Source organism: Paramisgurnus dabryanus, chromosome 5 (genome assembly GCF_030506205.2).
Source record: "Paramisgurnus dabryanus chromosome 5, PD_genome_1.1, whole genome shotgun sequence".
Taxonomy (NCBI): Eukaryota; Metazoa; Chordata; class Actinopteri; order Cypriniformes; family Cobitidae; genus Paramisgurnus; species Paramisgurnus dabryanus.
Window position 1 is genome coordinate 17,096,545 of NC_133341.1, and position 22,406 is coordinate 17,118,950.

Here is a 22,406-nt window from a genome sequence, read left to right on the forward strand (position 1 = left end):
ATGTGAATTAGCTGATGTGGAGTTTTCTTCAAAAAGCTTGTCAGCTGGTATTGTGCCATTGGAATTAAGAAAATTGGAAAATGAGAGCTTTCTCATGTATCCTCACACACAAACACAGCTCTCACGAGTGAAAAGAACTTGTTTGTATCCCCAAGAGAGTTTTGGAGGATGTAACAAGCCTCCGATGAGATTGGTAATAAACATTAGTTTATGCATATGCATACAATGCATTTATTTTGACATGTAACGTGCTCCAGGTGTTAAACCAATGCAATCTAATGGTACAAGCTGGCTAATACGTATTTCAATAGTTCGCCTGCGCATTCAGATCTTAATGATTAATGGTAAACAAACTTGGCTTGCTGTCCTCGAAGGGAGCTCTACAGCTGAGCTCTGAACCTTCAGAGAGAGCGAACCTGAGGCCGGGGCTCGAGCCCCAAGTTCAACCCCCCCCTTGCAACAGAAATGCACAGAGGAAGAAAGAAAGCAGTGAAGGAGGAGATGGGGAGGAGGTGGGATGCCGAAAAAACTGCAGCTGGACCCGGAGGCCGGAAGGCTGCCTTATATACGCCCATAATGATGATTGACAGACCTGAATGTTTAGGCTCCTCTCGAAACTACGTTTAGAACTACAAGTAAAATTAGACATTGTGATTTGCACATTTTAGCATGATTGCCCCAGTGACAATGAGTATAGAGACAGGGTTCGTTATTAATTTTGTACTAATGATCATTTTTGTATGTTTCATTTTGTACAAAATCATGCAATTTAGCCGAGAATTCCTGTGAGATCACGCTGTTGAATTTTAGTGTGCCTAACTTCCATGCTGCCATGGTCACTGCTTCGAATCCCACTAGGAGTGGAACCATACACATACAGTACCTAAAAGAGTTGTGTCCAGTCGTTTGTTACTATAGACACACAACATGAGATATTTCATTGAACTGTACTGAGAAGAAACGACGGAAAGAAAAAAGGAAAGAAACTGTGTTTTAAACCACCCACATCCCTCTATGAATCCATCAACAAAGTCATTAACAATCATTACCACTTTAATTAAATATAGCAGTCTGAGGGTTGATTGAGGCCCACATCTTATAATTACTTTTGGGCTTTAGAAGTGTACTGTATTTGAGCGGGAGCTGCTGAGATGTATAGAGACACGGTTAATTGAACATGGAGAAAAAGATTGAACATCGTGTAGTGTGCAAAGGGAGAAGAGATGACACTACAGTTCTCTTCACACCATGCCGATTCAATTCGTACACCTTTTAAGCTGAATGTTTTTGGAGTAAATTTTGTTGTTAAATTAATTCATAAGTCACATAAATAACACAATTCTGTAAAGAATAATGGAGCAACTGCATGTACCCAAGCTGTCAGAATGGACTGATAACCTACAGTACTGTATTGACTGTATAAGCACGTTTACCCAAAAATGAAAATTCTGTCATAATTTACTCACCATCATGTTGTCTCATATGAGTTTGTTTATTATGTTGAATGCAAAAAAATATATTTTGATAATTGATGGTAAGCACACAGTTAATATTACCCACTGACTTCCATAGTAGAGAAGCGTATACTTTGGAAGTGAATGGGTACCATAAACTACAAAAGCAGAGAGAGGGTGTGTACTATTTTTATTTTTGCTTGCTTTTTTACTCATGATCACAACTTCATTTCTCGTTATCCCGAGATAACAAAAGTTGTTTTCTCGTGATCTCGACATAGCAAAAGTTGTATTCTCGTGATGTGATTAAAGCTTACGTGTACTGGATAACGTGTTGTTTTGTTTGTAGACAGCAAAAGAATATTTTGCTAAATTAGCATGGATAAACAAATGGAATTTTACTTGGATCAGGAATTAATTTAATCTGAAATTTGTCAGAACTTGACAATCTGATAGTGGTGAATTTAGGGACCGTCTCTAAAGTTACTTCATATAATATACACATTTTTATTTTTAACAGCATTTAAATGGAATGACTTAAAGTCAATACACAGTCACAAAAAACTGTGTTCATGTGGTTGTCAGCTATAAAGCACACTTTTTAGATTTTTTTTATATTTGTTCAAATAAACGAACATACGAAAAGTGCTAGACATCCTGAACATCTCTGTTTAATAGAAAAATTCCTTCTTTAGAAATGTCCGCCAGAAAATGTCCCAATCTGATCAATGGATAAATATTACGTAAAATCTCATCGCCCCCACTTGTATTCAATTCCTTCCCCTTCAAAATTATTTGCATACATCCGGCCTCCCGCCTTCAATGGGAAGTAAATTGCAGCAGTGTTCAAGGCGAAGTTCAAGGTGAAATGGCGAGTCGCGTTTCGAGGTGTGCTCTTCTATCTGTAAAATTTTGGTCTGTCCGTGTTGTGAAGACGGCGAAGTTACATTCTTTTGAGTGGCAGCAAAGGCAGCCAATCAGCGTCAAGTGCTTGCATTTCATAATGAGGTTGCCAATTAAGCCCGAAGGGATGGCAAATAGGTGCAATACCACGCGTTTAATATCCCCCATAATATAGCTTTCTGAGAGATGTTTTTAGGAAGCTTCTAAGGCATTACAGACCCAACCAAAATTTTGTTTTTCTACATAGAACAAGGATAAATACCCCGTTCAACCATTCTATGTCACCTTTAAACACTATTGAAGATACAAAACGTGTACAGTCTTACTTTAGAGATGGTCCCTAAATTCACAAACATAAACCGTCCAAATTTATTATTTATTAAGTTTATTGAAAATTTGCTACACGTGTGGTAACGGCAAAGACCAACTCATACAGTATGCATCAGCAGTCCACTTCAAAATACGCAAAATATTATAGACAGAAAATTACATTACGACATTTGGATTTCGTCACAATAACAAGGAAACAACTTTTGTTATCTTCTTAGATCATGATAAAATTAAGTCGTGATCACGTGAAAACAACTTTTTGTTATATCGAGATTACCAGAAAGTTAAGTCATGATCATGAGAAAACAACCTCTGCTATGTTGAGATCACGAGAAATCATGTAGTGATTATGAGAAAACAAGCAAGAAAAAATAATAATCCAATAATAAGCAATTGCCTGTCTCGGCTTCCGTAATAAACTATGTGTTTTCCAAGATTTTTCAAAATATCTTAATAAAGAAACTCATAAAGGTTTAGAGCAACATGAGCGTGAATAAACGATAACAGAATTTTAATGTTTGGGTGAACTTTCCCTTTAACTTCCTGTCAGTGTACATTATTTTACAAACAGGCACAATGGCCTATTTACTGTTAAAAAACATTAACTGACATGCAGTGCTGGTAGAGGGTACGATTTACAAGTAACGAGAGATTTTCAAAACAAGACTGTGATTCCTGCGTAAAAACATTTATGTCTCCTCTGTGGCACATTAAAAAGTCTCCACGCACGTATTTTGTATTGCGTGTATCCAGCTTCAGACATCTGTGGCGTAAAGACTACAGCAGTAGTCAACCCCTCCAACTATTCCAATGAATAAACAGGACAGGAAAGATTTAGAAAGCCTAATAAATACATCTCCCAAGATATAAAATCTATGTCCGACAGTGAAAAGATAATTAACGCTGTATAGAGAAGAAATTGAAAGGCACTAAAGCAAATTAAACCCAAAATAGAGCAGGTGAAAACAGAGAGAGAGAAAATCAATATTACCCTCCTCAACAGAAAAGGTTGTGGTCATGATCCAATTTGTCTAGATTGTGAAGCGCTGAGCTTTACCGGCTGATGTTTGTACGTTTTCATCCCTGTTCACAAACAAACAGCTGTTTTAGGTCTGAATCTGGTATTGATTCATTTGATCTGGCTTAACAGCCTTGAGGATTGAGAGCGTTTTGAAAGTACAAGAATAGTCATACATGTACATGACAGGATAATGTGAGTGAGTGGTATATCTGTAATAAGGCATTTTCAGTAGATCCGTCTTTAGTTAAAGGTGCCTAAAAATGTATTGATACAATATGTTAAATTGTTCTCTGATATCTATGTGACTTTATGATCCAGAGATGCTTTTACATGTCAATTTACAACTCTAGGATGGTCATATAGAGAAATTGGCTGGTATTACCTTATTTGGAAGGGTCATGAATAATAATGTTGAGCTCTGCTCTGATTGGTTGTTTTACAGTGAGGCTTATGTCAGTAGCTCACATAAAGTAAACAGACTTTATGTTTAAGCCTGTATCAGACAAACTATTTATTTGTGTTTTTTCAGTATGGACCTGGCATTAACTATAGCATACACTCACCTAAAGGATTATTAGGAACACCTGTTCAAATTCTCATTAATGCAATTATCTAATCAACCAATCACATGGGAGTTGCTTCAATGCATTTAGGGGTGTGGTCCTGGTCAAGACAATCTCCTGAACTCCAAACTGAATGTCAGAATGGGAAAGAAAGGTGATTTAAGCAATTTTGAGCGTGGCATGGTTGTTGGTGCCAGAGGGGCCGGTCTGAGTATTTCACAATATGCTCAGTTACTGGGATTTTCACGCACAACCATTTATAGCATGGTTCCCCAAATCTTACCCTGGAGGGCCAGAGCCCTACAGAGTTTAGGTCCAACCCTATCAAACTTTCTTATGATCATGAAGATGTTAATTAGCTTGCTCAGGTGTGTTTGATCAGGGTTGGAGCTAAACTATGCAGTGCTCCGGCTCTCCAGGGTAAGATTTGGGGAACCCTGATTTATAGGGTTTACAAAGAATGGCGTGAAAAGGGAAAAACATTCAGAATGCGGCAGTCCTGTGGGCGAAAATGCCTTGTTGATGCTAAAGGGTCAGAGGAGAATGGGCTGACTGATTCAATCTGATAGAAGAGCAACCTTGACTGAAATAACCACTCGTTACAACAGAGGTATGCAGCAAAGCATTTGTAAAACACACACAACCTTGAGGTGGATGGGCTATAACCCACCGGGTACCACTCATCTCCACAACAAATAGGAAAAGATTTGCACAAGCTCCGCAAAATTGGACAGTTTGAAAAATGTTGCCTGGTCTGATGAGTCTCGTTTTTTGTTGAGACATTCAGATGGTCAGAATTTGGCGTAAACAGAATGAGAACATGGATTCATCATGTCTTGTTACCACTGTGCAGACTGGTGGTGTAATGGTGTGGGAGATGTTTTCTTGGCACACTTTAGGCCCCTTAGTGCCAACTGGGCATTGTTTAAATGCCACGGCCTACCTGAGCATTGTTTCTGACCATGTCCATCCCATGACCACCATGTTCTTATCCTCTGATGGCTAATTCCAGCAGGATAATGCACCATGTCACAAAACTTGAATCATTTCAAATTTGTTTCTTGAACATGACAATGAGTTCACTGTACTAAAATGGCCCCCACACTCACCAGATCTCAACCCAATAGAGCATCTTTAGGATGTGGTGGAACGGGAGCTTTGTGCCCTGGATGTGCATCCCACAAATCTCCATCAACTGCAAGATGCTATCCTATCAATATGGGTCAACATCTCTAAAGAATGCTTTCAGCACCTTGTCGAATCAATGCCATGTAGAATTAAAGCAGTTCTGAAGGCGAAAGGGGGTCAAACACAGTATAAGTATGGTGTTCCTAATAATCCTTTAGGTGAGTGTATAATTTAGGAAAAACGTAACCTTGTGAAGATATGTGATGTGTTTGGCCCTTCAGGGCTTGCCGTAGAAATGTGTTCATGCATTCTAAGGGAACTGGTCAGGTAAGAAAAGATTCACACAATAAACACAGACTGTTCTTCCTCTGTTCACCCAAACCCCTAAAAAATGCTTTGTGACACAGTCCTGTTTACTGTTCTGTGAGGTGAGAAGCTCACTGGTCACTGGTGGAGCTGTAAAGTGTGGCCTCCACCAATATATTTCAACCTGTTGGATGTTTAAAAAGCCCTGAAGAGAGTCAGCAGGGCCATTAACTCAGTCGAGTGTCAGGCGCTGGGGCTATTAACATTCACCTGGGCACTGTTGATGCTCAATGCTTGGCCCACAGCCCCCCTCAATGTTATCAGCAGGCTGCCCACTATGATCTGGACTGTTTTTGAGAATTCATTTGCCGTCTCCATGTCTGCACGGCAAGTGAGGGGAATTGAGGCTGGATATATAAAGGGATTTATGTGTGTGCTGTATTTATGTATTCAAGGGGCACATGCTTAAAATGAACATCTTAGTAATGATGTCTGTCGGTCTGTCTGCTGTATCAGCTCAAGCTCTATCTCTCGTATGAAAGTATTTTTATAGAGTGAAATGAAGACCATCTACGCAGGTGAATGAGTGCAGTTATAGTGTGTGAGTGAAATAATGATGGATTAATTACAGCAGTTAATAGAAGCAGTAATTAAGGTAACAGCGGGATGTAGATGCATGTGCTCTGATTTATGACCTGTACCGAGGGGCTGTTCTCCAGCGATGCACGCGTGTTTGTGTCGCTATATCAGGTTTATGAGTCATACATCAGATTCTGTCCCTCCTTTTGTTGGTGTCATAAAACAGCTTATATTGTCACACGAGGTTCATCCATAACTCATCGCTTTCACTCAGTTGAAAAGTCTAGAAAAGCAAGCATGCAATCGTGTAAGGTGTGTGTGTGTGAATATCAGAACAATGCTCAAAAAATAGTCCTTAGCTGTCAGTGGGGCAGTAGCTCGACCTGATTTTGCCAAGTGAGAGATGTCCTCAGGGCAACATAATGTGTTGACGCAAGGACAACATTTTGGAAAATTAAACCCAACCCTAACCATAACTTAAAAAAGAGGGCAATGATAAGTGAAAAACAATGGTCTAGAAAAATCTAATCCTGGCTTAAAGTTGAAACAAACTGTTAACTTTTTTCTAATTGGTTGATTGAAATGTTGTCCCATGGTCAACATACTGTAATGTTGCTCTGAGGACATCAACCACTTGGCAAAATGAGGAACGTTGGGGCGCTACCCTTTAAAAAGGTCATAATATGTACTATTTAGATACAGATGTGTACATTTGGTACTAATATGTACCTTTGAGGTATTAAAAGGAACTCTTTAAGTGCAAATGTGTTCTTTTCTGCCTCAGTGACAGCTGGGGAACATTTTTTAATATGTTTTTCTGACAGTGGGTCTGCATTGTGAAAATATTGTTGACCTGCTGTTCTACCATGAAGCTGGTTATTATATAAAGGTAACATACACAAAATATATTTTGAAACAAAATTATTTATGAGTTCATTTTGTTATATGAAACATTAGCAGCAGTGGTAAAGTAGCCCAGGTGAGCCATTCGATATCACCTAATCCCTAGATGTGTTGTGTTTAATGACTTTTGAATCGACCGGTCAGGCTTGTTATAATCTAAAACTGTGTCCCAAATAACATATTATACACCGGAGGTTCCCAAACTTTTTCATTCCAGAACCCACCTAGACAGGTATAATCTATCTGAAGACCCAACAAATTATTTTAAAATGGGGAAAATACACATTCATTCTCTTAATAGGGAGTAGTTTCTATTTGTTTACTATGTTTTTACTTTGGCTGGTGGCAATGATAGACCCTCATTTCTTTTGCTACGTATATAAGCAAAACTGTGAATGTTGAGTGCATGTCCAGTGTTCCACTTAGTTAAGTAAGTGTATCATCCAGGTATTTTTTGCTATTTATACTACAAAATAGTGTAGAATAATAATTATGTGATTTGGGCAGACTGATCTCACGGTAAGTTGTGTTATATTCACAAAAATTTTGATTAATTTATTTGTGTCCATGGCACGAAATTCCGATTTTTTTGCCTTGCCAAATGTCGTTTTCGTGTTTTCTCATAGTTTTTTTTTCTATTTTCTTAATATTGTCGCTTGGGGTTAGAATTACTTTCTGTAACATTTTTAGACATCCTTACCCAAACCCCAACTCCAGGCGACAATGATTAAAAAATAGGAAAAAAATTAGAAAACAATACATAAAATGACCCGAAAAGAAACTCGTGCCAAGGACACAAAAAACTATTTATAGAAATTCGTGAGTGACACGAAAAAGACATTTGTGTTCAAGGGACGAAAAAAAATTAATTTCGTGCCATGGACACAAATAAATTAATATAATTTTTCAGGACTATAACACAACTTGCTGTGAGATCATGTTGGATTTGGGACACACTATACAGTATCTTACTCAGTTGTTATACTCCAACAAAAACAGGAAGTATTGGCTACAGAAATGCATGCTGTTTTCAGCCTAATTATTGTTGATATGTTTGTTTTTTGTTCCTTTCGGCTCCCAAAGTGTACGTATCATACGAAATGTTTCCGTTCTTGCTTTCTCTACCTCATTAGCTCAGAAACATCTGTGTGTTTTTAGAGAACATGTGATCTCTAGAGAAAAGCTTTGAAGAGGACACAGGCTAATCGCACCACAGATGGCTTTAATTGCCATTTCCTTTTTTGCACATCACAAAGGCCACAAGTGAAAGGTCCTGCTTGTTCATGTACAACACTTAAAAATCAAAAGAAACCCTGCAAAAGCATGTGACATCAAAAAGTATGCAAAACAACAGTGTTTTCACATGTTAGCATAGCAAATCATCTGTGCTAGCATTAATATCCATCAATGTCTGTGCATGCAACTTCCCTCTGTCTTAAGTGTCACTTCATTATTGTTGAGGAGTGTGACAATAACAGTCACAGGCACACAGTACATGAGTTTTCTTGTATTACTTTCATTAATGAAAACTCACAAAAGAACTAGTACTGTATCTAATTGTTTTTGATGCCTCCAGCCAGTATTTTACAGAGTAGTTCCGGATGTCACGTGACCCATTCTGTTTACGCCACCATAATGGCAGGCAAGGACAGCTGGGAGCAAATATGAAATAAATGGCGCCAGCAGTAATTAAAAAGATATAGCTATGTACTATAAATCAAAAACTTTACACTGTAAAAAATTCTTTGATGCCTAAAAAATTTATTCGATTTTAGAAGTTATCTTGACTAGAGATACGTTGTCAAGATAAATTATAGTAAGTTGAATGACTTGAAAATCTGGATTGATTGAACAAAAATACTTAAGGTAGCAAATAATCTTTACAGTGTAATAGATCCCATTAATGCTTTTACTGTGTATCAGCATAGATATTTTCTTTCATGTAATTTTAAGGTTACTATTAAACATAAAACCCTTATACAACATGTTAAAATAGTTCAACCTATTGATACCAATACAGCCTTCAAGCACTCTTTGATTGCCTGCCAAACTGGCGGGGTGAAAGCTGCATGACCTCAACTGCAGGAGTGTATGAATTTTAGGTGTTGTCCCAAATTGAAGGTTTTTTACTTAACCAAAACATTTGCTGTTTGTCAGGTAAAAGATGAATGAGCAACCTGTTGCTTTAAAGGTCACGTTTTTTGTGATCCCATTTTTCAAACTTTAGTTGGTGTGTGAGGTTGCTGTTAGAGCATAAATAATACCTGCAAAATGATAAAGCTCAAAGTTCAATGCCAAGCGATATATTTTCTTTTACAGAATTCGCTTTTCAAAGCCTACAGTGAATGGACGGTTTTGACTACAGCCTTTCCCGGTTAAATGACGTCAAAATAAGAGTTTCTAAGTAACCTTCGTCCACAGGAATACGTCAGTTTTTAACTTCGGGTAAACTTTGCTAAGAATAAATAACAACAAAGTCCTTTAAATGTACTTTATTTATATAACAAGCAAAATAAACAACACGTAAATTACCTAGGAAACCAAAACATTAATTTTGACGAGTTATTTGTTCAAGAGTTAAGATTAGCAACTAGTCAGACCATTAGAAAAACTGAAACCGGAAGTAAAAGTCGGACCAGACGCGTATAGCGTCACCGCATGTGCGTCTGATGATATCGTCTATAGAGATAAGCAGGGCCGCCTTAACCTAATGTGAGGCCCTGGGGCTGAGAGGTTTTGGAGGCCCCCCATACCCTCAATTTATAGTCTCATTTTGAAAAAAAAGTATAATATCTATGTAATCTACATCACAAAATGTAGTTTTCCCTCTTTGACCCAGAAAACACCAGATTATCATTAATAACATATCACTGAGCCCACTTGAGCATAAACACAAGACACTTTATTTAACAACCACACACAGCAACTTGTGGTGAAAATAAAACCAAAAGTATATATGTTTATAAGCTTTATGTTTATATAGATTTTGGAATATACAAATTTGCAGAAAATTGCCACTCACTAACTAAATGCTCACCACAGTTGTAAAAATATAAGAAGTTAAAGTTAGTTTTAAAGTGAAAATGCATTAATGTTAACAAAAGATACAGTACAGTAAGTCTTTATAGACAGAATCTTGTTTTTTAATCAGTTATTTATGTTGTAGGCTATTGAAGATATAGTATGCATTGTATTTAGTATTTATGCATACGCATGTAAAACGAACACGTACTGTATGAATATGCACAAAACAGACACGGAACATACCTGTATATAAGATCTTTAGATAAGGAGATTATAAATATGAATGGTGCGATCAGGGGATGATTATTTGAGATGGTCTTGTCACGCTTTGACTTGCACATTTACCGTTGCGTCGTCTTTCTAAACCAGATGTGTGTACTGTGAGCTAACATCGCGTCAAACTACATCGCTCCAGCTGCGCACTGATATAAACGCGAGTAAACTTAAACTTTATAACAACGAACAGCATTAATGTTCGGGAACTCCTTTTTTTATTTGGCGACACAGTTTCTTGCGCACGGTTGGAGAGACTTCTGCATGCCAGAGACTCAGACAGCTGCACGAGCACAGAGAGAGCGAGCGCGCACGCGAAAGAGAGAGAGACCTGCACCTCAGTGCTTATTATGAAATTTCAGAAATTTCACTTTCATTTGTTGGTGGATTATTTCCCGTTTCTCTGTCACACTCAGTCTAACATGCAGGAATGCCAAGTTGACAACGCGCACTTAATTACATTACACGGAATAGAAAAATCTGTTACGTCTGATATTTTATTTCACAGTAAGTTACCACGGACCAATCAGCAGCCATGTAACGTGCAGTTAGAGTGATTGACAGACAACCTGACAAGTTAAAAAACAAAATGAATGTGAACTTGGGAGGCCCCTGAACTTGGGAGGCCCCTGGGCTTCAGCCCAGGTAAGCCCGTGCATTAAGGCGGCCTTGGAGATAAGTCAATTTTGTGAAAAATACTGCATTTTTTTTTACACACAAAACAAGAACACATTTTATATTGCACACCGTAAACACAAGCAAGGCTTCAAAATCACAGGAAAAATGTGACCTATAATTTTTTAGCCCCGCCTCCTCTATAATAAAGGAAATAGTGGACAAGTATGCAAATTGGGACACAAGTTGTTATCACAGATACCGGTTTTATTCTTAGCATGCATTATTTTCAACCCAGCGTTGGGTCAAAAAGGGACAAGCCCAGTCCCTTGGGTTGTAATTAAATATGCTGGATTGTTTTAACTGATTGTTGGGTCAAAAATAAACATTTTCTGGGTTAATTTAACCCAACAAATGGGCTTTTTATGTCCATTTTTGACCCAATGCAGGATTGAAAAAACCAACAGTGGCCTGTTGCACAAAGCTTGTTTCAGTGCCTACACAGATAAGTTTGGGTTTAGTTTGAGCCAACTCTGAGTTTTCCATGCTCAAGAAGGTGAATTTGTTTAAGTCAGGGTTCATTTCAATGAAAACTAGACTACACGGCTAACCTGTTGCAGAGCAGGGTTTATTTTGGGTAAAAGATAGCAAAAAGCAAACCTGAGGAAAGAATAGGGATAAACCATACTGTACATTTTACTATAATATGCACAGGCGTTAAGTAAGCAATAAGGTACCAGCGGCTTTTATACAACGGTTACCACACAATATTTAAGTAAAAAAAAATTATTAGTGCAACTTTCATGAAATCAATAAAAGCATTCCTTCCGCTATAAAGTAGTCCCTAACTGTGAACAACAACGTTCCAATATGTGTAATATGCATGAAAGCTCAAATAAAAACAACAACCGTTCTCAAACTAATACATGTTGCTAAGGGTGTGGTTAAGGGCACAGCGATAAATGGAATCGTTGGGTGAAGCGTTCATAGCCGTGTTATATTGTGAATAAAGCACAGCTATTGACTAATGAGATTTGAGAATTGGAACTAACCGTTTTATAAAGGACAATAAAGACCACAGTGCACTTTCTCTTAAACAATGTTCTCAAAAGAATGTATTTCAGTTTGGGTTGCATAAAAATATTATAAAGATGTGTTATAAAATGTAAAATCTTTTTAATTAATGGTATTATTTTTGACTCTTCATTATCTTTAACTTTTCATTGTCATCCTATTATGCAAATCTATATTTTATTAATATTAAACAAACTTTATTTTAAATTAAATTCCCTGAAATATGTTGCCGTTAAGTTTTTAGTCAGTTTTCATTCTCATTTTTTAATCACAAACAAATATAGTTGCCTTTCATTTAATATGTCTTTAAATGTGTGTATAATACACTTATTTAGAGCCAACTATGTACACCTACTTTTTTCATGTTGAAGGCTGTTTTTCAGCGTCTCATGCGTCATTACATATAGCATATTAATGTGACTTACAGGCAACGTGATTTTTCGTTGCATTTTATGGTTCGTGTAAAATATGGAAATTAGAACATTTAGAACGAACCAGCACCACCTGCTCCATCTGCACTGAAAAAAATGGACTTGGTGGGTCTTTGAATTTAAATAAAATAAACATGTATATGCAACACAAAATATTTATATTCCTTGTGTAAACATAATTTAATTGATTAGGATTAAAATGTTTTGTTTAAATGTAAAATGAACACATTATTCTCACATTGATTAAAATTGATTGAATTGAATACTTAAAGCAATAAAATTGAGTTTGCACACAAAATGGCACCTCCTGAGTAGAAGGTGGCAGTACAGCTCAATGAAAAGTACGTCAATTGCCATAAAAGGAGAATCAATATCGTTTGTTTTGGGCGCCAAAATGAAGACTCAGCAGCAGTCAGTCAGAAGAACTCTCTCAGACGGACACCACGTTATTAAAGTAAGTTCTATTATTTATTTATGTTCACTTTATACGTGATACATCTTCACTAGATTGCAATGACTTGTAGTAAAAATTAGTTTGGAGGAGGTTGGTGGAGTAAGTTAACGTTACAGTCAGTCAGTCAGTCAGTCAGTCAGTCAGTCAGTCAGTAAGTGTAAGGCTAATAAAGAAAAACAGCGTTTTAAAAATGTCAGCTGTATAACGTTATTTCACGTTTGGTAGTTTTATCTGAGTTGAAAACTGTCAGCTCTGAGTTGACTTTTGAGGCACTTTTTACTCAGCTGTTCTATGGAAACGGTTCAGGACAAATAAAACGCTAACCAAACGTTATTCTGTCCAGAGTAACGTTATCCATGTAAGTAATTTACCAGATGATATCAATTGACTACATTAATAATGACATTGCGTATTAAACAAACTGTCTGCTTAATCAGATGAACAGACCCGCGTCAGTTATTCGTGACTTCGCTACGCCACGAGCAACACTTGATTCTATTAGAAAAAGCTTTTTTTTTAATGCCTCGCGTGACATCTGTTATATTAACTGAAAAAAAATCGCTTTGAAGTGCCACACCTTAAAGCTGACGTTTTCAGAAGAGCACCTTGTTGTTTTAAGGTCTCATTTTGTCAAAATTTTGTATGACTGATATAACGTTAATACTTATTTCATTATTGCTCTGTGTATGTGTGACCTTCATCATTTGAGGTTATGTGTTGATTTCACCTCTGAATATTTCCTCTTATAGGTCTATCATCCTTGCACACACTCAAAAGCATTGGTAAGTAATTCCTATCACTGTTTTACTGCTGTTAGTAGCTAAATCTTATTTTTGTAACTAATATACATGTATTATTCTTTGACTCGCAGTACTCAAATATACAATGGTTGGTTAATCTGTTTTCAGATAAATGCTGAATTTAAAAGAATCACTACTGTCTAATGTTCCTGCGTGTCACCTGGACCTCCAATCCAAAAACCTGACGAAACTCTTCTATCAGAAAGGAGGACAGCTAGCAAAAAGGCTTGGAACAATCAATGATCAAATGACAGAAGTAAGTAATATAGATTCATAGACATAAAAATGTGTAAACATTGTTGGAAGTACAGAAAATGTAGTATGTTTTAGTTACATGGCACAAGGGTCATTAAAACACCTGGGAAGATTTAAAGGGGTAGTTCACCCAAAAATAAAAATTCTCATCACTTACTCCCTATCATGTTGTTACAAACCTTTATAAATGTCTTTGTTCTGTTGAACACTAAGGAAGATATTTTGAGGAATGTTTGTACCCAAACCAATCATAAGCCCCATTCACTTCCATAGTGGGGAAATATAATACTATTGAAGTGAATGGGGCTCATGAACAGTTTGGTTGCAAACATTCCTCAAAATAAATGTCTTCCTTCGTGTTCATCAGAACAAAGACATTTATACAGGTTTATAACAACATGAGAGTGAGAATGAGAGAATTCACTTTTGCTGTGATTGTCAGGTATGGTAGCACACACTCGAAATGTGGCCTCTTTATATAAACTCATTCCAGTCTAGTAAACGCGCACACACACCCAGAGCAGTGGACAGTGCAGCTGCCTTGCTTTGTAACCCATATATTTGTAACCAATTGTAACATGCTGTGGCAATGCACATGGGTCTGTATACTTACATTTATATTTGTTTGCATTGTACTAATTTCCAATGACACTTTTATTGTAACAGTAACATTTTTCTGTTTCTTTAACTAAATTGGTCTGTTTTGTACAGGGCATGGATGAAGTCAGCATCAGTGAGGTCATTTGAAGACACCACTGTTGGGATTTGTGCTCTCAAACAACATGCTTCTTGTGATGAAGAAGAGGATCTTTGTATAGTCCTGGAAGGCATGAAGGTGTTGCAACATCGTGCCATGTTGTTTGAGCTGATGTATGCCTTAAACCTGAGCTATCCTGATCTCCGCTTTATTTTTGAGGAAATCCAAAAGATTTTAATGGAACTGCATTGAGCGTAACTTTAACGAACCGTTTCTTTCAGTGAAAGGATCAGAAAGACTGTGCTGCTCATTTATGTTCCTTTTATTTATCTTTTTTAAGTGTTTTCTCTTATTAAAACATTAACAGTTTGCTGCTCAGAGTTGATTTTGGAAATGGTTGTTGTATTTTGTTTTTGTTGAATCTTTGATTATCAGTTTATACAAATGCTGTAGCTCTGACTTTCTGAAGGATTGATATTTTCCAGTTTGTAAATCCATTTAAAAAATAATAGTACTTACTGTTTTGCATGTCTCTTTGGAATGCAGTGTTTGTGCTTTAGCACTTCTAAATCTACTGTGATAGTAACTATTTTAAACATTTGGGTCAGTTTCACAGATGGGGCTTTTCCTAGTCCCAGACTTTTGCAATGCCTTAATTTGAAAACATATTGCACTGACATATCTTGACATATATCAGTGCCATTGTTTTGTCTCAAGATGTACTCCAGTGTTGTTTTTGTAATGTAGGTTTGTTTGTAAACTTTTTTTGTAAAAAATATTCTAATATAACTAGGGCCTAGTCATGGACTAATCTACAACCTGTCTGGGAAATTGCCCCTTTGTATGTACTGCATGTGCTGATTGTTGTAATAGTTATTGACTGTTAATGAATTAATGTGTAGTGATTTAAATTAATTGATGATCTGAAAGCAGTGGTTTGCCTCAATATCACTAAACTTTTGTTCAAAACTCTTTGCTTTTTATGCCAATGCAAATGTATTTTGTATTTAAAAAAGAAATAAATAACATTTGGATAATTATGGGTGATTATTCTGGGGCCAGAGACATAATGAAATTGCTTTAGAGTTACATAATCCCATAATATAAGCATTAAAAAAGCATGTTGGAATTACAGATGAAAATCTAGTCCCCTTACATAATAAAATTACTTAAACATTACAAAATAAATGTGTTATAGTAAAGAGAAATAGCACTTTGAGTCAACATATTTATATTAGACTACTTAAAACAATTAAAATGTTTTGGTCTGACACATAAAAATTAAATGAGGAAAATTATGTTGGTTTTACACAATCGGATTATGTGGGACCGATGTACACATTAAAATTACGTAAATTGAAAGGATTTTTTTTTTCAGTGTGACTTCATGCTAATACCGGTTGGCTCAAACTCGGAAATTATTGCCAACAAGTTTGAGCCGAAATTTTCAAATGTACAGGACACTGTTTTAAGGAAGTTTAATGTTCGCCCACGCCGCCTTCAGCTTTTTTTAAGGTAAGTTATGCGTTGTTTTGATTTGCTTATATGTGGCTATAGATAGTTAACAGCATTGCGACGTGATATGGTACTGATAGTGTGTGCTTGCACTGTTTTTGTTGTTTTTATGCCTTGTTTTAGCAAGTTATTGTTGCTGATTGAGTCCCCCTGGTTAAAAGCCGCGTGCCCCCCTGTTAGTTATGGTCTGGCGGCGGCACAGAAATATGTCAAGTAATGAAAGTAAAGTCGGTCATGACCTTAAAGAGCATGGGCATCATAGATTCGGAGTTGAGAAAGAAAGTTGATAACCAGAATCTTAAAACAGATAAACCCAAACCAACACAGGTTTTCTCAACTCAAACCATACCTTGCAACTTGAGTTCGTTCAGCTTGCTTCGTGCAAAAGACCCAAGGTACTTGATGTGACAGTAATTATGACTCATTTGACTGAACACTGCCAGCCCTGATTAGAGAAAGCCCTGCTAAATATAAATCTCAGTCACTTAGTCACTTTCTGACATGCTAATTAACCTGTTTGGTGAAAATTAGGGATAAAGGATGGTGTCATGGAAAATCACACTTTATCGCTGGACTAACTGACAAAACAAGACTTTGGATGTCAAGATGTGCAAGATACCAGCTGTTTTTATGTACCATCACCAAATGTGCTTTAGTGGTTATATCCAATGTGTTATATATGCAGAAACAGAAATGTGCATATTCCTTTTAACCTATAAAATGAAAACACTCATTTATCATACATGTCTTTAAAATACTGATTAAACCTGGTCCTTCACCTGATGGAAACCCAAGCGAAACGCCACACTAGCCGGCAAACTGAGATATTAAAGTCACCAGCTAATCCAAGAATATTTTGCCAAAATTTGGCAAATTATCACAGCTAATCCTGTTGGATTGAAGGTGCTCCTTTATTAAGCTTTTCTGCCAGTAATAAATGATATGAATTATATATAACCTTTGGCACGAAAGGGTATCTGTGGGGTTCCTATTGTAATAAACCAAGTAAAGCTGCATAATTTGCCATTTTCAATTTCCACTTGATCACAAATTCTGATGCCAGCTCTGTTATCTCAAAAAGGAGTTTCATTACGGACTGTTCATATTAGGTTTTGATTATATTGCAGAATGACATGAGGACAGTTTGCCTCACTTAAAGTCCCCATGAACAGGAAGTCTCCATCAACTGCATATATTGACATATTTCCGTGTGAAATGAAATATCAGACAAGGAAAATAGAGGGCATGAGTTTTCTACTGTGGATCGATTGGAAATAATATTTTCAATCGTAAATATAACAAAACTTTAGTTAGTAGATGTGCCAAAATCACTATCAAAATTGACCAGAAACTTGCCTACAAACTTCGCTTTGCTACCCCTTTCCATTAAAATTTGGTTTATGTAAAAGCTTATAACGTCTCCTATTCAGTCAACATGGGCATTGCAGTTGTAAGCCAGTAAAGAGTGCTTAAACAAACCATCTTTATTATTAAAGGATTACTGCACTTTCTTAAAAAAATCCAGATAATTTACTCACCCCGATATCATCCAAAATGTTTATGTCTTCCTTTGTTCAGTTGAGAAGAAATTACGTTTTTTGAGACTTTTCTTTGATTTCTGGGATTTTTCTTTGTTTAATAGACTTTCTTGGAACCTAAGAGTTTACAGTTTAAAAAAGATTGCAGTTTCAACGCAGCTTCAAAGGGCTCTAAATGATCCTAACCGAAGAATAAAAGTATTGTCTAGGGAAACGATTGTCATTTTAGCCAAGAAAATAAAAAATATGTACTTTTAAACCACAACTTATTGTCTTGCACTATCTGTCAGATGCGCAAGTGTGACCGCATGCAATGTGTCATGACGTGAAAAGTTAATGCGTTACTTATGTGAAACACACATTTGCGGACCATTTAAACAATAAATATAACACAAGGACGTTAATTAATATCATTCCACGTACAACAACGTCAGAACGGTCCTCTTCTCCGCTTGTAAACACTAGGCTGGTAGTTTTGCATACGTCACACGTGATATTTGACGTCATGACACATTACGGGAGGTCACACAGATAGTGCAAGATGAGAAGTTGTGGTTAAAAAGTACTTTTTTTTTTCTTGCTGAAAATGACGATCGTTTTGCTAGATAAGACCCTTATGCCTAAGTTGGGATCATTTAGAGCCATTTGAAGCTCATTGAAGCTGCAATTTTAAATTGCATTTAAACTGTAAAGTGCTGGGTTCCAATAAAGTCAATTTAATTGAGAAAAATCATGTTGTGTTTTTCTAAAAAAAAAAAAAAAAAAAAACTCATTCCCCGGCATCCTTTTTTTGAAAAGTTGCCCGCCAGCATTTTTTGTGATTTTCCCAAAAGTTTCACAAAATGCCTTCCAGGAAAACTTTCTTCTAAAAATATATAAACATACAAATATATCAAATGAAAGAACAGACCCTCTGCTCTTAAACAAACATTAATTAAACAAACAATCAAAACCATATCTTTATTTTTTTCCTCTGTTTATAAACTGTTACGTTTGGTTATTTTTCTTAAAAAATACACAATTTTGAGCAAAAGCTGAAATAATTGCATTTTTGTGAAGGAATTTTTTTCGAGACCAAATTCAAAATGATTATCAAAACAAGGCGTGTAAAATTAACTAATAATTTTTGGCTTAAGTTTTTTATAAATTTGGTCCACCATCTGGTGGATAATTGCAGTATTACAGATTACCATAAAAACTCATCAGGAACACGTTTTTTCAGGCAACTGTTTTCTCTTAATTGACATGATAACTCGTCAATGGCTTTGAAAGAGTTAATTTCTTCTTGACTGAACAAAAAAAGACATCAACATTTTAGAAGACATGGGGTGAGGTTTAAGATAGTGGAGTAATCCTTTAATATGCAGGGTAAGGACTCAATTTGGACTTTAAATGCACTGTAAAAAATAAAATGTTGACTTAACTTAAATTTTCAAGGCAAATTGCTGCACAGGTTTTTTGAGTTTACTCAACTCTTGGATGATATAGTTCACCTAACTCAATTTACTGAGTAATGTCAATTTACACCAAAAAGTTGAACCAACTTAAACTGATTAGGTAATAAGCAAATTTCTATGTTTACTCAACTAGTGACTAAGTTGGGTAAAGAGTAATTTAGTATATCAAAATTTAACTAATCTACATGTTTTGGACTGTGGGAGTGTACTTAGAAAGGTCTCATAAACAAAGTCTTTGTCTGACTTAAACCAGAGACCTTTTTGCTGTGAGGCAACAATGATGTGCGCTGACTTGTTGTGCTGCCCTCTTCACTGAACACACACTTATCAATCATGGTAACAATGAACAAACATAATTCTTAAAAAATTACTCTAAATACAACATATAACTAACATTAACAACATAACAACATAAATAAATCAAGCAAACATTAAAACAGTCATCTTTTTAGTAAATATTAACCAAAGAAGTGAACCTGTCGCAATGCATGCTGGGAACCCTTCCGACCATTGTTTTTTTTAATTGCTTGTTCAGATTACTCAGTTTGGCAAGTTGGGTGAACGAATTGGATAAAAACTTATACATCTAAGTCCAGTCAACAAAATAATATTTGTTAGCTGAATGATTATGCTCTTTTCATTCAGTGAACACAAAATAATCAACTGATGCCCTTCAACAAAGAAATCTTTGTTCAAGTTACTTAATGTTCTTTGTTGAATGTACATTTTAAAGTTGGATTTTTGTGTGATTTTCTCAATATTTAGATTTTTTGCACTTTCAAGTTCCAGATTTTCAAATTGGTGTATGTTGGCCAATTATTGTTCTATCCTAGCATACGTCAATGGAAAGCATATTTATTTAGCTTTCCATTTATTAAAAAATTCACCCTTACAACTGGTTTTGTGTTCCAGGCCACATATATTATGCCCTAACCCCAAACCAAACACAAAGTTTTTAAGTTTGAGGACTTGACATAAACTATGCATACTACTTGACCTCAGCAACAACCCACGTTTGCATGATGTCATCAGGAGAAGAGGAGGTTAGCAATTTTGATTAAAGATTATGAGGGCACATGAATTAAAAAAAAAATGCCCAGATAATTCATTTATATAAAAAAAACATTACAATATATCATAACAAATACAGTTTTCAATTTCATGGCGACCTTAAACAACAAGGAAACTGAACAACAATTTGAAAAGTAATTGCTATGGTTTGCCTCGCCTATTGATAGTTTAAACTTAGTCTTTCAGAGAGCATAGCAGATTATTCGTTATATATTTGTATATGAGAGAAGATGTTTTGCTAATGATCAGGATGATGGATTTTTCCTCAGTTTGATGACAGTACATTCTGAGAAGAAAAAGTTATTACAAATCAGTTATTTTTTAGTCAATCACATTATCCAATGTATTGCCGTTTCACTCTGTCTGAAGAAAACCCCATGCATTTTAATTTATCTTTTGTCAGACACTTCATTGTGAATCAGCCAAATGCTCAGCAAATGTGTTTTGTTTTTAAAATAGCTACTTTGTGCTGTATAATCTTAAAGTAGTACAAATCTTTTAAGTCAAAAATGCTGGATGTTTCAGATGGTGTGGAAATGTGAGCATATGCACAGAAACGTACGTTTGACAGATGTGTGAAACGTTCAAATTGCTCAGTACAGATGTGATATATAAGCTTTTCACACACTAATGCAGAAAATATCATACTGCATGAGATTTTCAGGCAACATAAAACTAATATAAGAGGTCCCCAGTGGTAAATTGTGAGCCTACCTACTTGTTCTCACCTTCTTCTGCTAAATGTGGAGACACATGGGAGAAAAAAAAGAGGAAAAAAAACGTGTTTAATGACATGAAATGAGCGCTACAGATGGAGTCCAAAAAAAGCCCTATTAGTCTAAATTAGTCCATCACACATCGGCACTTCAGGAAAGCTGTTTTTTAACACACGGGACTTCTCTTAGACTCCGTGTACATTTATTAGATGATAGCCTTTATCTAACCAGAAGGTAGCCTAAGTTGAATACCCCATTTTTTAAAGATGGCTTGATATGACGGATAGATCAAATGAATGATTGAATTTTACACTGCCATCATTGAGTTCGTTCTCACATAATCAATCACTGTCTGGTTTGGGGCCACGTCTGCCCACACCAAGGACGAGCCATGGCACATTATTAAATCTGTTGAGCGCATTATGAGTTTACCTGCCTTCTCTCAACAACCCGAGGGCAAGGAAGGGGGACCAAAGCCCACCACCCGTCCCTTCCACTCGAGTAATCTTCTTTTCCAAGCTGTTCCCTTTGGCAAAAGACGCGGTCAATCAGAAAAAGACAAGCACAACTGCTGCTATCACGTCAATAACAACCTTCTCGCTGACACTGTCCTTTCAAAGATATTTTTTACATTATCCACAATGTGTCCAAAGACAGCTTAAGTATTTTTTTAAGCTCTCCTAAGGTCATCATTTGTATGATGTTTTTTGCCCATTATGTGGCTGCTACTCCATTACAACCTCATAAAATCTAATTCTTGCATGTAAACATGGATGATAAAAGAATGTTTACCAGCAGGTGGAATGATGGATGGAGTTTGTCAGAGTAAGTTTCACAGCATTACTGCACAAGAGAGGTAAAGCAATAAACGATATCTGTCTTTAATGTTAAAAAGTATTTTGACCATAACTGTGAAAATAGTACGTAAAATTAAAGGTGCTTGAAAGGTTCTTCACAGCGATGCAGTAGAAGACATATTTTTGGTTCCTCAAAGAACCTTTTAGTCAAATACCATAACTTTTATACATTTCTATATTCTTTATGGAACCATTCAGTCAAAATGGTTCTTATGGCATCGTGAAGCACCTTTATTTTTACGAGTGTACAGAAGTTACATTGAGTTATCAGTTCTATTTGTGTCCTAGCTCCACCTAGTGGTGGCCTGTATTTCTTTGGTTGATTATGCCATAGTAAAAGTCACAGTCAGAGCAGATTTTACAGCTTTGAATTCATAAATGCATCTTCCATTTTAATATTATTCTTTTGTGATTTGCAGCTTTGGATATTTGCTTTGGTAGT

At 36.2% G+C, this 22,406-nt stretch overlaps 1 long non-coding RNA gene across 1 annotated transcript; it reads left to right on the plus strand.

Annotated features, from left to right (window-relative positions):
- The first annotated feature begins 13,734 nt into the window (after positions 1-13,734).
- Positions 13,735-15,737, plus strand: LOC135748830 (uncharacterized). Its single transcript, XR_010532218.2, has 3 exons — positions 13,735-13,840; positions 13,967-14,114; positions 14,825-15,737. It is a non-coding gene; the product is annotated as an uncharacterized lncRNA (long non-coding RNA).
- Positions 15,738-22,406: the final 6,669 nt, after the last annotated feature.